Genomic DNA, 14,137 nt, shown 5'->3' on the forward strand with positions numbered 1-14,137 from the left:
TAATTTTATATTTATCTTAAATGTGTATTTTAGTCTTTTCAATGTTTTATTATTGTATTTACACTTGTAACTTGTTTTTGAAAAGTGCTCTACAAATAAAGATTATTATTATTTTAAAAACGTATATTTTTGTATGAATTTGGCTTGTTTGTCGCCATCTTGACCAGTTTTCAAAAGTTACGGCAGCCGCGCTGGTTTATGGTTAATAGGCAGCATCAAGGCATTACCATCGATGCTGCCTTCAAAACTGGCCGTTGCGGGGGCAGTTTGAAGGCGTCTTACGTGACAGGAAACGATCATTTGAGCCATTTCAAACAGCACCTGATGCCTTGCTGTCCTGTTAGACACCTTCTGAGACAGCAGTTTAGGCCCTGACCTGCAGCACGTCATTCCCATCAGGAATGGTGCGTTCAGTAGCGCAGTAACGCAGCGTTACTTGGAATAGTAACTGTAATAATATAACTGTTTTGGCAATAGTAAACCGTTATACTACTCTTTTCTGTGAAAAGTAATGTTATTACTGCCCAACATGTTACGTAACACTGATGCGCGAGTGTGAGTGGGGTACACACAAACATCCTTGTTGAAAGGCAAAAAAGGTCACACGTCAGCATACAGATGCCCTCAAATTCTCTCCATTTCACTCGGACAGATACTGTACACATCCCTGAATAATTAAATATACTGTGTTAAATGAGCAAAGCCCACATGGTGCAATCTTTGTTAGAGTTCAACAAAATGTGTGTAATGAGTGTAGTCACCATGTGCTGGCTGTTTGTTCCACCTCCTGCATGAGGTGATGGTGACGATGAGCTGATGGAGCAGAGCTTCTCCAGAGCTCTGAATGCTTTGTTTACTGTGTCAAACTGAAAAGCAGCAGACAATCTACAGACAGAGCAGAGGAGACGCTCATCATCCTGTCAGGACACCACAAACAGCTGGCCCAGACACATTTTATACCATGTTTCAGAAAACAATCCTACATTTAGTTTCTCAAACGTCCTCTTACATGTGTAGCTGGGTGCTAAATTTAACATTTTTCACAGATGGTTCAACAAGCTCAGTGTTGAATTACTTCATACATTTGGAGTTTATTGTCAATGTAATTTATCTGCAGTAAATTCCTCTTAAATAATATGTTAAGAAGATGGGGCCGGACAATATGGCCAAAAATGTTATCACTATAAGAAGTTTCATATCTTTTGATATAGATAATAATCATGATAAGTATCAAATCGTTATTTCTTTCAAGTTTAAAGGCTGATTTTTTTTCTCTCCTGAGTAAAAGTTGAAGAACCCTGATATTCAATTGTGGTTTAAACTCTTCTTTATGGTCAGAACAATCACTTAAGGCCAAACAGTGGATCACTTCACAAATCTGAGGCAGAACATTCAAAACAATTATGATAAAATCTTTGTCAACAAATACGCACAAGTACAATTAAGTAAAAGCTTTTTTCAGTCCTGTTTCCTCAACAAAATAAACATCTTAACAAAATTAAGTCCTAATTTGTGTATAATTCAAGTGAATATTGTATATTGTTATTGAAATAAATTATATACTGACAATTGTTTTATTGTCAAGCTCTATAAGAAGAATACAGCTTTATTAATACCTCTAGTTTTTAAACTGTTATAATAATACACATTTTACACATGCATTAACACATGGAGAGATGTCAGAGTGAGGGGGCTGCCACCTAGTCACCCCACCTCAGCAGTTAGGGGTTCACGGCCTTGCTCGAGTGCACTTTCTGCAGAGCCCAGTAGATGAACTGGCACCTCTCCAGCTACCAGTCCAAACTGCAAATGACTGGTCTGTGGCGTTCTCGAACCAGCAACCCGCCAGTTCCCAATCCAAGCCCCCACGGACTGAGCTACTGCTGAAATGAGTGGATACAAGACATCTGGTTAAAAAGGACAAATATCTAGATATCCAACAATCAAGTAACTGGTTGATTTTATGTAGCTATATTTAGCTGTCCGTGGTCCCAGTTGCACAGCAAGATATTGTTAGCAGAGCCTGTCTTTATGACTCATGTTTGCATTTATTGTGGCAAACACATGACAAAGGCGGTTAGTATTATAGATAGCAATAAAGTTGTACTCCGGTGGTGTTGGGTCCATGGATAGCAAGTTTGCAGCTTTTCACCTGGGAGACCAAGATTGATTTGTGTTTTTTTTTAAATGTAAGTACTGTTAGGTAGCTAACCATGTTGGCTGTTAGGGCGCCACCATGTTGAGTTTCATGTTGACCATATTTGGACGAGACAGTGGAGCTAACTAGCTTGCTTAGCTAGGTGCATCTGTAATTCACGTTAACTGTCATTTTAACAGGGCTGAATTTTGTCTAGCGAACAACAGTCTTAAAACGAAATGTACTCAGAAAGTGAAGGGGTACGAGTCACTGTAGCCTGATGAGCCATGGTAACGACTTGTGAATAGATAGCCCGGCTCTAAAGCCTCACCTGCTTTCTGGTCTATGTTCCTCTAAACGGGACCATAATTTACTAAATGAACATCATGCTGTGTTGAAGAAGACTTGAAACTAACGACTGAGACCATAAACTCATTAGGAAAGTGTTTACTGAGGGAATAAATCAGCTGAGAAGTAGTCTCATTTTACCATTATTTCTAATGGAACCGGACTTTTTCTTGCAGCCAGAAGAGTCGCCCCCTTCTGGCCGTTCAATAGAATGTAGGTTTAAGGGACTTCCGCATTGGCTTTGCGTGTCTGACCGGAAGTTTCCCGCTTGGTTAAAACAACCTATGTTGTCGTTTACTTTAGAGGACTTGTGTTGTGCATGTGAAAACCTCAGCTATAAACAAACAGGACTATAAACCAAGAGGATGTTGTTCATGTCTAACTTGAAACCAAAAGTAAATGTTGAGTCATTTTACTTTATGTTCCTAGGTACCTCGCATACGTGCTATATAGCTATGTTACGGAATTACACTTATTTTAACGCAAACCAGGTAGTTTTCTCTTCTTCTCAGGCGATGAAGAGGGCTGTGGGATCTCACAATGTGGAGGTTTTTGTTTACCCCCTTCTTCTACCCCTTTCACCACCTCAGTACAACAGAGGTGGATTACTATTTTGAATAGTATGAGGTCAGGGCACAGTTTCCCTCTAGGTCCACCTGTAGCGTTGTTGCAGACCAAGACGTTTAATTTAGCTTTGTGATTTAGATGAAAATAAAACAAAACTTTAGAAGCATGTATTCTGTTCCTGTTTCTGTTATAAGTAAATACCTTCCATTGTCAGCAGCCTCACTGTGTGATCAGATAGCAGCCTCACAACCTGGAAACATCAGCCAGTTTGTTGACGCCATACAGCCGCCTGACGCTAAGAGGATGAATGAGACTTAATGAGATAGACAGGAAAAATAAGATCAAGATAAGATGACGAAAAAATGGAAATATTTGATGGTGTTGGTCTTCTGGTGGAACAATGATGCAGAGGCTGGGAACACGAAACCTGAAACCCATTCACACTGAAACTTTACTGTATGTCTAGATTACAATGAGTGCTGAGTTAGCGTGACAGCAACATTAACTCTGATATCAGGCTTCTGGACGCTGCAGTGTTACTCTTCGGGAAAGTGAGCTTGCACAGAGATTTTACATGAGAATACAAACTGAAAAAAATATCACTTGTGAATGTAGCAAGACGAGGGTGTGATTCTATTTAAATACGTAATAATAACTTAAGTTGCCAACAACGCCACCTAGGGAATTTCGCCCCAGGAAATATTGATAGGTCACACAGGTTCGTATGAAATAAGGCCAGGGCAGAGTGTTTCACATTTAAACAGATAATTTTATTAAGTACTAATTAGAAACAACCAAACCAAAAGTAACTTAAAAAAAAGAAACCATACCAACTACATATACTGATTAAGAAGGCATGCCATTACTGAATAAAATTATAAAATAATAAGTTAAGCCTAAGTTAATATACTATTTAAAATACACAGTGGCTAAAAGGATAAAGCAAAACACACCAAAATGAATCAAAACGTGCAAATCATTTAATTCAAACCAACCAAAATTGAAAACACACACACACACACACACACACACACACACACACACACACACACACACACACACACACACACACACACACACACACCAACTGTATAAACTAAATATACAATAACTAGACCCGACCAACAAAAAGAAGCGGCAGCCCGCTTAGAGCTAAGACACAGCCGGAACTGGGCCGACCAGGCCAAGGGCAAACCCACAGGGGGAGAGAGAGCGACACCCAAAGCCAAGGCACGAAAAAAAACAGACCGAACCGCCGTTCAAACCCCCGCCGAGGCAGCAGTGCAGCAGATCACTGAAGGGAAGATTTAGCATGATTATATTATATTTCACATGGTATATATTCAATCAAATGGAATACAATACGAGACATGCATACATACCCCCACGGTTCCCCAGCGCACACACGTAATCAGCCACAGGCCAGATCGAGACAGCCCGCACAGCAATGATTCGCTCTAAAACAATCAAGGGAGCATTGTGTTTAACCGCGATACACTACCTGCACACAGCAGACCGTTCCATCAGCATGCCAGCAGACAGCACACTTACCACACGGACCGAGAGCAATGTCGCGTGCATACAGGACGCCGCCTGGTGACGCTGCAGGTTTAGGGGTATTAACCACCGGCTAAACTGTTGCGCTGCAGGCCATAACAGCTGTGACAGCATTCGCATCAGCACACCACAACGCCGGATCACCGTCACCAACAGCCAAAACGCCCAGTCGAGGTAAGAAAGAAACTGACACAGGTGCATCACCACCTGTACTTATAGGCCACGGCAGTGGCATCCGGTTGTCAAGGCACCAGCGCAGTGCCATATAGTGGCAGGAGGGAGAAAAACTCTCAACCTGCCACATAAAGAATTTGCTTTCAAGCCATAGAGAGCCTAAGCCCCTCCCCTTCCTGTGAGAAAATATGTATGGTGGTCAAAGGAGACAGCTAATGTTGAGATACTGTTTGAATTGAGATACTGTTTGAATTGTGCAAGTATTTGTAAAAAATAAATGTTGTTACCTCTACTTGTTCCGACTACTGAGCACTTCTGACTACTCCACAGTAGTAGTGTGTCAACACATTAAAACCATTTAAGCACGGACGATCGATTTTCGCCTCAAAATGCAAATGGGAAATCCGTGGATGATCAGATTATTTGTCACCCTATGCATACCACACACCTCCGTGAAGGCAGGAGGCTCAGCTAGCGTCTCAAACTGACCATTTTTATGCACACCAAACACACATCAAACACCAAGCATCTAAATAAACTTATATCACAGCATAAATCGTTCTGTAATCACTGCACATGGCTGCTCAAGTTGCCTTCCACATACTGTATCTCTTCTCTCATCCCACACCGCCGTCCGACCACTCTAAAGAAAGCTGTGTATAGCTTATCACTCAACTCACAAAACTCGCAGTTATTAGCTGACTAATAATAACAACAAACGCAGCAATATACATTTACAGCTACAACCGCTGACTTCAGAGTACAAAAACAGCTGAATTATGTGTCAATAGAGACCATCGTCATTGGGCCGCCATCTTGGTGAGGTCAATGAGCTCTTAGGGCCTTTCTCATTTCCCAAATTTCTGCCTCCTCTACTCCTCGATCCTCGACTCCTCGCGGCGCATCTTAGTCCCTCCCACAGCTGCATCATCTGTCCACTGTTTGAGCTGTGATCTCTGTCAGATGAGTAGACCAGCTGTCAGCACTAAAGGCTACAGGTTCCAATAAACATTATAGCATCTGTTGAAAACTGTCAGATTACAGCATCCTAATCATTCACTAGGCTACACAGTACTACTTTTTCTGCGGTGCGCCTTTTGCCTGTAAACAGGAGATCAGTTTAGCCCTCAGTTTGATGAGATGAGCTTTCATTGTCCCTTTACAAAATGACAAAGTAACATTTATCTCATGTAGCCCCAATTACAGCTGTCATCACAGGACTCTACTGTTGGAATGACCTGTGCAGACTACATGGACACTATTATTAAAACATGAAACACAGCAGATCAGTGCTGAATGCTCTGGTTCATATTACAGCCTAATAATTTGACTTCAGCAGCTGAGTGCACTGTTTTGTCACGATTATAGCAGCTGATCGGCTCAGATATTAATATTGATGAATATTCACTGTTTATATCAATATTTCAATGTTTTGGAAGTTTATGTTATTTGGAACGTGATTGTATGGACATAGTGTTTTGAAGAAAACTCCCACTAGAAGTGAACATAAACAGCAAAACATGGAAATATGCCTGGTATATTTTCTCTCTCTCTCCAAACTTCGCATATACAGTGGATATAAAAAGTCTACACACCCCTGTTAAAATGCCAGGTCCTTGTTATGTAAAAGAATAAGACAAAGATAAATCATGTCAGAACTTTTTCTGCCTTTAATGTGACCTATAATGTGAACAATTCAATTGAAAAACTAACTGAAATCTTCGAGGGGGAAAATTTAAAATAAAAACCTTACAATAACCTGGTTGCATAAGTGTGCACAACCTCTTATAACTGGGGTTCACTAACAAGGACCATGTCAATGTTAGGTTTTGTAGTAGTTTATGTATGAATAGTTAATAAAAGAAGGGGTCGACGGGGAAGGGATGAAGGTTCTAGGGAGGGTGGATAGGAGAGGGTCGTGTTGTGCAACTGAGAAACCTGGAGGTTGAGACTCAGGGTGGGGACTCGTCTTTGTAAGGCTTGCTTGTTGAGCAGCTGATAGATCGTCCCCCCCAAAGTTTATTACACTAGGCTGTGATGGGCTCATTGGATGTCGCGGATTTTGTTGCTGATGTACAAAACTGAGGTATGCGTAGGGGGACCATCGGCCGAGGATCTTTATGGTGTGGTCCGGAATGCCTTGGCTGGAATGCGGAAAGGGTGACCAGAGTATAGCCTGATTCTGTGGTGAATAGGAGAGGCGTGGAACTGTAGTCTGTGGTTGAAGTAGTTTAGGATAGGTTCGAAGGGGCTTAGGTAGGAGTTTAAACGGAAAAGAAATATGGGATGAGAAAGGCCGAACTGGTCTGTTTTGCTCCTTTTGAGATTGAATCTGAGTGAGTCTGTTGAGTGGACGGAAATGTCGGATAAGCTTGCATGCAGGAAAGGGTTGTAGGCAGAGGAGGTGGTAGTGAATTCTGAGCACCTTAAGAAGCCGAAGAAAGGAAGGAGGAACATAGCCTCGAGGGTTGAGTCGGTTAAGGGAGATTCAGCGGGTGAGGGTCTGACGTCAAAGGCAGGCGTTTACAGGTGTTACGAGGTTCTGTTTTCCGCAAGCCTTTCATCAGCATGTGGATGTGGGGGTGAGCTCCTGAGAGGGGTTTAATGAAGAAGTTGATCCCACTAAGGTATATCCTAAGGTATAGGATAGTGGATGTACTGATCTTGAGTACCAAATGGGCCTGGGAGATGTAGCTGGTAAGGGATATGATGTCTATGGAGGGGAACTGCAGACCGCACAAGGTATGGAAAGTTTCGAAACTGCACCATCCTGAATAGTATGATGAGAGTTTTGGGGGCGAGACTGTTTACGATGGACTGTTGCGAAGCAGAGAAGTGGAGAAGCTGGGGATTCAGTTGAAGATTGTGGCTGAAAACTGAGGGACCAGCATTGGATGTGAGTCGGAGTTCGACGCCAAGCATTTGAATTCCTGCAATGAGAAACGAGAGAGAGTCAGCGATGGAGTTTTGTGTGCCTGGGACGTGGGCAGCACGGATGATGAATTGGTGCTGGGCTGATACCAAGGTTAATCTGCGGATGACCTTCATGATGTCGAGAGATTGGGAAAGCCCTTTGTTTATTATGTTGACTGTGGAGTGGTTATCAGAGTGTATCAGGATGACTTTTTGGGACCACTCCTGCCCGCAAAGAATGGCCGCAACCAGGATCGGGTACAGTTCGAAGAGGGCTGAAGAGGGAGAGAGAGAAAACATCTCCGGTGGACGGAGCAGCGTCCGTGTAGAGGTCGATGTCCTTGGGGTGGGTAATGTGGATGTTGTGAAAAATGAGATGCCATTCCACGATGACAGAAAATCCCTCCACTGTCTGAGCTCCATTTTGCAAGAGTCGTCAATGGTGACAAAGCCGTGAAGGGACGGCACCGCTGCAGATACCGAAAGCAGGTGGGAGAGGAAAGAACGACCCTGTGGAATGATGCGATTTGCAAAGTTGAGGTGACCGAGAAGTGAGAGGAGCTGGCGCTTTGTGCATCTGGTGGCGAGGAGGTAGATAGAAATTAACAGAGATATCCCACTGTTTTCTCCGGGGAAAGGGGGACTGATTTCAGTGCGGAGAGGCTGTGCGCTGGAGGAAAAGAGGAGGGCGTGACCTTGAGGAAGTCATCCAAGAGATGGATGACGTATTGGAGTCTGTAGTTATTGAGCAAGATCCAACATAAGGTTTCGGAAAGTGAGTCAAAGATCTTGCGGCTGTTTTTACACCCGAGAGTAAGACAGACGGCAAAGTAAAAAGAACCTTTCCAAGAGACCCCGAACAAATGCCAGAAATCGGGGTGTATGGGCAAGACCTTGAAAGCGCTGGTTATGTCAGCCTTGGCTAACCATGCACTGGGGCCAACAAGGCGAATAAGGTTGATGGCCTGAGCAATAGTAGCGTAGTGAATGGAAAAATCCTGGCTGGGTATAAGGCTATTAATGCATGGTGTGGAGGTACCGTGAGGGGGAAGATAAATTGATGATGAGTCTCTTCTTGCCAGAGTACTTGCGAGTCGCAGTACCGATCAGGCTAATCCGGTGAACGGAGGACGATCATGAAACCACCTGACACCTCCTTAGCTAGGAGATCATCCACAATGTCGGGTTCGGCCATTGCAGACTGGAGGTTACGGCAGGAGAAGTAATGGTCGGGAAAAACCTTGACGCCTGGATGGAAACCGCATCCAACCCGTGGATGAGGAAGTCGACAAAATGGTCGGTCGGGGTGGTTCGCCACTGCAAGATCGAGGGCGGGGATGTTAATGGGTGTCTTCAGGAACTGCCTCAGTCATGAATTGGACTTAGAGGGGTTATGACGGCAGCCAGGACGGGCATGTGCACCACCGCAGAAGGAACAAGTGTGGAGAAAACGGCAACCTGAAAGGAGACCACCCCGGTCGTTGAAGTTATTGCACACCATACGGCCACCCTGGAAAAGCACGGACCTGCCTCATTTATCCAAGCCGCTGGTCCGGTGGTTATCGAAAAGCTTAGGTATAAGGGGAGGAGGGGGAGCGTTGAACCTCGGAACGGGGGGTGGGAGAGACGGGCGGACAAGGAGCGGCGATGGCGCAGCCGGAAGCGATGGGGCAACGCACAGGGTAATAACAAGATAGGAGCGAGCCGCAAATACCCTGCAATAGAGCGAAAACTGATTACCTGCCCGGTATTGGCAGGTACACTCACCTAAAGGATTATTAGGAACACCATACTAATACTGTGTTTGACCCCCTTTCGCCTTCAGAACTGCCTTAATTCTACGTGGCATTGATCACAAGGTGCTGAAAGCATTCTTTAGAAATGTTGGCCCATATTGATAGGTTAGCATCTTGCAGTTGATGGAGATTTGTGGGATGCACATCCAGGGCACGAAGCTCCCGTTCCACCACATCCCAAAGATGCTCCATCTCTATCTCTCTATGAGATCTGGTGACTGTGGGGGCCATTTTAGTACAGTGAACTCATTGTCATGTTCAAGAAACCAATTTGAAATGATTGGAGCTTTGTGACATGGTGCATTATCCTGCTGGAAGTAGCCATCAGAGGATGGGTACATGGTGGCCATAAAGGGATGGACATGGTCAGAAACAATGCTCAGGTAGGCCGTGGCATTTAAACGATGCCCAATTGGCACTAAGGGGCCTAAAGTGTGCCAAGAAAACATCCCCCACACCATTACACCACCACCACCAGCCTGCACAGTGGTAACAAGGCGTGATGGATCCATGTTCTCATTCTGTTTACGCCAAATTCTGACTCTACCATCTGAATGTCTCAACAGAAATCGAGACTCATCAGACCAGGCAACATTTTTCCAGTCTTCAACTGTCCAATTTTGGTGAGCTCTTGCAAATTGTAGCCTCTTTTTCCTATTTGCAGTGGAGATGAGTGGTACCCGGTGGGGTCTTCTGCTGTTGTAGCCCATCCGCCTCAAGGTTGTGCGTGTTGTGGCTTCACAAATGCTTTGCTGTATACCTCGGTTGTAACTAGTGGTTATTTCAGTCAAAGTTGCTCTTGTATCAGCTTGAATCAGTCGGCCCATTTTCGCCCACAGGACTGCCGCATACTGGATGTTTTTCCCTTTTCACACCATTCTTTGTAAACCCTAGAAATGGTTGTGTGTGAAAATCCCAGTAACTGAGCAGATTGTGAAATACTCAGACCGGCCCGTCTGGCACCAACAACCATGCCACGCTCAAAATTGCTTAAATCACCTTTCTTTCCTATTCTGACATTCAGTTTGGAGTTCAGGAGATTGTCTTGACCAGGACCACACCCCTAAATGCATTGAAGCAACTGCCATGTGATTGGTTGATTAGATAATTGCATTAATGAGAAATTGAACAGGTGTTCCTAATAATCCTTTAGGTGAGTGTAATTCTAGTTGTTTTCCATCCAAAAACAGCGGTCCTTTGTGTCAACAGAGACCGTCTGGCGGGCCACCATGTTAGTGAGGTAGGCTTAGCCGATAAGTTTCGTTTCTGTCGACAGATTGAAGTAGAGAAAAAGAGTTTGCTTTGGCGGAGGCGGTCTTTATCAGCCTCTGCTGGTGACCTTTAGGAGCTACACAGACATGTAGGATATCAATCGATTTGTCTCAATACGAAGAGAAAGAGCCCTGTAGGATGTTCTGTTCTCAAGCTGTGGCCTGTAAAGCATGGGAGTGCTTTTGGTCATAGGAATATTGACTGTTTTTAATCAATATTTCAAGGTTTTGGAAGCTTTGTTATTTGGAATGTGGTTCTATGGAGAGAAATAATGTTTTGAAGATAACTCCCATTAAAAGTGAACATGTTATGGGATTGTGTGGTGTGGGGACAGAGAGGACCCAAATGCAATGTTCGGAGGGAAGGAGGTTTATTGAGGGAGAAAGGGGTAGAGGGACTGGAGGAAGAGGTGGATGTCGGGAAAGCACAGGCACGGGGAACCAAGGACACAGGGGGCCAGGGAGCCGGGGAACACTGGGGCCGAGGAAGCGAGGGAACAGGGAGGACGCCGTGAGGGACGTCCGAGGAGGAGAGGGCCGGTGGATGAGCCCAGCCGACTGAACGGAGGACGTGGGTGAGTGTACCTGGGAGGGAAACAGACAGAGAGACAGGGTTAGGGATGACAGCGACAAGGCACAGGGAAAATGTGAAAAAACAAGAAACATGAAAGCCTGAACACAGAGGTGGCACCGGGTATGGAGCAACGATGATCAAGCGAGGATGGTGTGGAGAACCGGGGTTGAAATACAGGCAGGGATGAGGTGATTACTGGCAGGTGTGGCAGGCTGACGAGGTGCAGGTAGTTGGCTGGGCTCAGGAGCAGAGAGAGAGAGAACACAGGGGAGAAAACACAGGGAGGCAGGCGGGAAACAGAAAACCAAGGAAAAAAGCAGAATAACTGATAAAAAGGAGAAAAAAAACCAGGACACTCACTGTCAGCCGGGCTGCCACCACAACAGAACATATAAACAGTTAATACAGCCAAAACATGGACATTCGCCTGGTATATTTTTGAAAGATTCTGTAATAACTTTTGTATATCAGTTTCTTTTCATCAAATTTACAGTTACAATCGTATTCCATGTGTATTAGAAGATATTCAGGTGCATTATAATCTATTTTATTTAATCTATCTTGTTTGTTGGTTTATTGCATTAAAATATAGCTTTCTTTTACCAGGCAAGGATGAAAATACATTTTTTCTGTATTGCATCTCCATTTAGTCTGTAATGTAAATATGTTAATGTATTTAATGTTCAATTTAATGTGATTTATATTCCTCAGCTTCTGACCCTTCAAAGGAGACCAGAATTATGCGTCTAGACCTAATGCTTGAGAAGATATTACTGATTTATTTTGGGTATGTTATTTTAGGCGTTTTTCCTGGAAAAAAGGTGCCAGGGACCATGTGATAAAACTGGTTAAGGCGGCTGCCAGCTTGGGAAGCAAAATGGACGTGATGTGTAAAGAACCCGGTGCCACCGAACCGCAAAGCGAAGTCCAAGACGATTGAAAGATAATCGTCCAGCTCCTCCCTGTGATGGGGGAAAACTCAACAGATTATGTCGCAGAGGGGAAAAAGCAAAAGCGAATTCGATGGCTGTAAGTTCTATAGAGCGAGAAGGAATGGTTGGACAAGCTGAGCGGAACCTTGCAGCGAAGAGAGCTCCCTCGACCCGGCGGCAGTACCTGTGGTTGGCAGAAATAGACCAAGGTCAACATAAGACAGACAGGGTAGATTTGGGAACCACGGACCGAAAAAGGAACAGCTCGTCATCCAAGGGGCTGAGGATGAGTTCGTCCACAACGAGGTATGCAGTGAATGCTGGTCGATGTGAAGTCGAAGCGCTAACATCGCATGAGAACGTTAGAGAACTGAGACTGTGAGAGGAGAGTTTGGGCAATCTTATGTATGTGTTGGTGATTGGATTCACAGGTGTGTGTAATGAAACACAGGTAGTTAATCAGTGAGGGGGAAGAAGGGAGGTGTGGTCCTGTTCCTGAATCTCAGTTTACATAACTCTGTAAGTGTTCAGAATTAATCATTCACATTCAAACTCATGTTAACTAGACGTCATTACACACCTTTCATCATTTAGAGTGACTCTGATTAATCACAAATAAAGTACAGCTGTTCTACTAGGATTTTCCTGACATTGTTTTTGTTGAATCTCAGAGCAAAAGCCATGGTCCGCAGAGAGCTTCCAAAGCATCAGAGGGATCTCATTGTTGTAAGATATCAGTCAGGAGAAGGGTACAAAAGAATTTCCAAAGCATTAGATGGGATGGAACACAGCGAAGACAGTCATCATCAAGTGGAGAAAATATGGCACAACTGTGACTTTACCAAGAACTGGACGTCCCTTCAAAATTGATGGAAAGACGAAAAGAAAACTGGTCAGGGAGGCTTCCAAGAGGCCTACAGCAACATTAAAGGAACTGCAGGAATTTCTGGCAAGTACTGGCTGTGTGGCACATGTGACAGCTATCCCATATTCTTCATATGAATGGGCTATCAGGTAAGGTAAGGTGGCAAGATGGAAGCCTTTTCTTACAAAGAAAAACATCCAAGCCTGGCTGAAGTTTGCAAAAGTCCCTCAAAAGCACATGGGAAAATGTGTTATGGTCTGATGAAACCAAGGTGGAACTTTTTGGCCATAATTCCAAAACGTATGTTTGGCGAAAAAACAACACTGCACATCACTCAAAGAACACCATACCCACAGTGATGCATGGTGGTGGCAGCATCATGCTTTAGGGCTGTTGTTTCTTCAGCTGGAACCGGGGCCTTTGTAGGGCAGAGGGAATTACTAAACAGTTCCAAATACCAGGCAATTTTGGCACAAAACCTTCAGGCTGAAGTTGAAGAGGAAGTTCACCTTTCAGCACTACAACTGCCCAGTACACATCCAAGTCCACAAAAGCATGGCTTCACCAGAATAAGATTATCGTTTTGGAATGACCCACCCAGAGCCCAGATCTGAATCCAATTGAACATCTATTGGGTGATCTGAAGAGGGCTGTGCACAGGCGATGTCCTCGCAATCAGACAGATTTAGAGCGCTTTTGCAAAGAAGAGTGGGCAAATATTGGCACTTCAAGATGTGCCATGGTAATAGACTCCTACCCAAAAAGACTGTGTGCTATAATAAAATGAAAAGGTACTTCAACAAAGTATTAGTTTAAGGGTGTGCACACTTATGCAACTGAGTTATTGTAAGGTTATTATTTTTTAATTTAATTGTTCACATTGTAGGTCACATTAAAGGTAGAAAAAGTTCTGACATGATTTATCTTTGTCTCATTATTTTACATCACAAGAACCTGGCATTTTAACAGGGTGTGTAGACTTTTTATATCCTCTGTAGCTGGG

The 14,137-nt window shown here is 44.0% G+C and overlaps 1 long non-coding RNA gene across 1 annotated transcript; it reads right to left on the minus strand.

Annotated features, from left to right (window-relative positions):
* Positions 1-3,800: 3,800 nt before the first annotated feature.
* On the minus strand, positions 3,801-4,806 carry LOC119896932. Its single transcript, XR_005443321.1, has 3 exons — positions 4,604-4,806; positions 4,435-4,509; positions 3,801-4,346 (listed from the first exon to the last, which is right to left on the minus strand). It is a non-coding gene; the product is annotated as an uncharacterized LOC119896932 (long non-coding RNA).
* Positions 4,807-14,137: the final 9,331 nt, after the last annotated feature.

The sequence above is a fragment of the Micropterus salmoides genome, unplaced genomic scaffold, assembly GCF_014851395.1.
Source record: "Micropterus salmoides isolate LMB-PRFRI ecotype aquatic unplaced genomic scaffold, ASM1485139v1 Ms_hic_scaffold_11, whole genome shotgun sequence".
NCBI classification, from domain to species: Eukaryota; Metazoa; Chordata; class Actinopteri; order Centrarchiformes; family Centrarchidae; genus Micropterus; species Micropterus salmoides.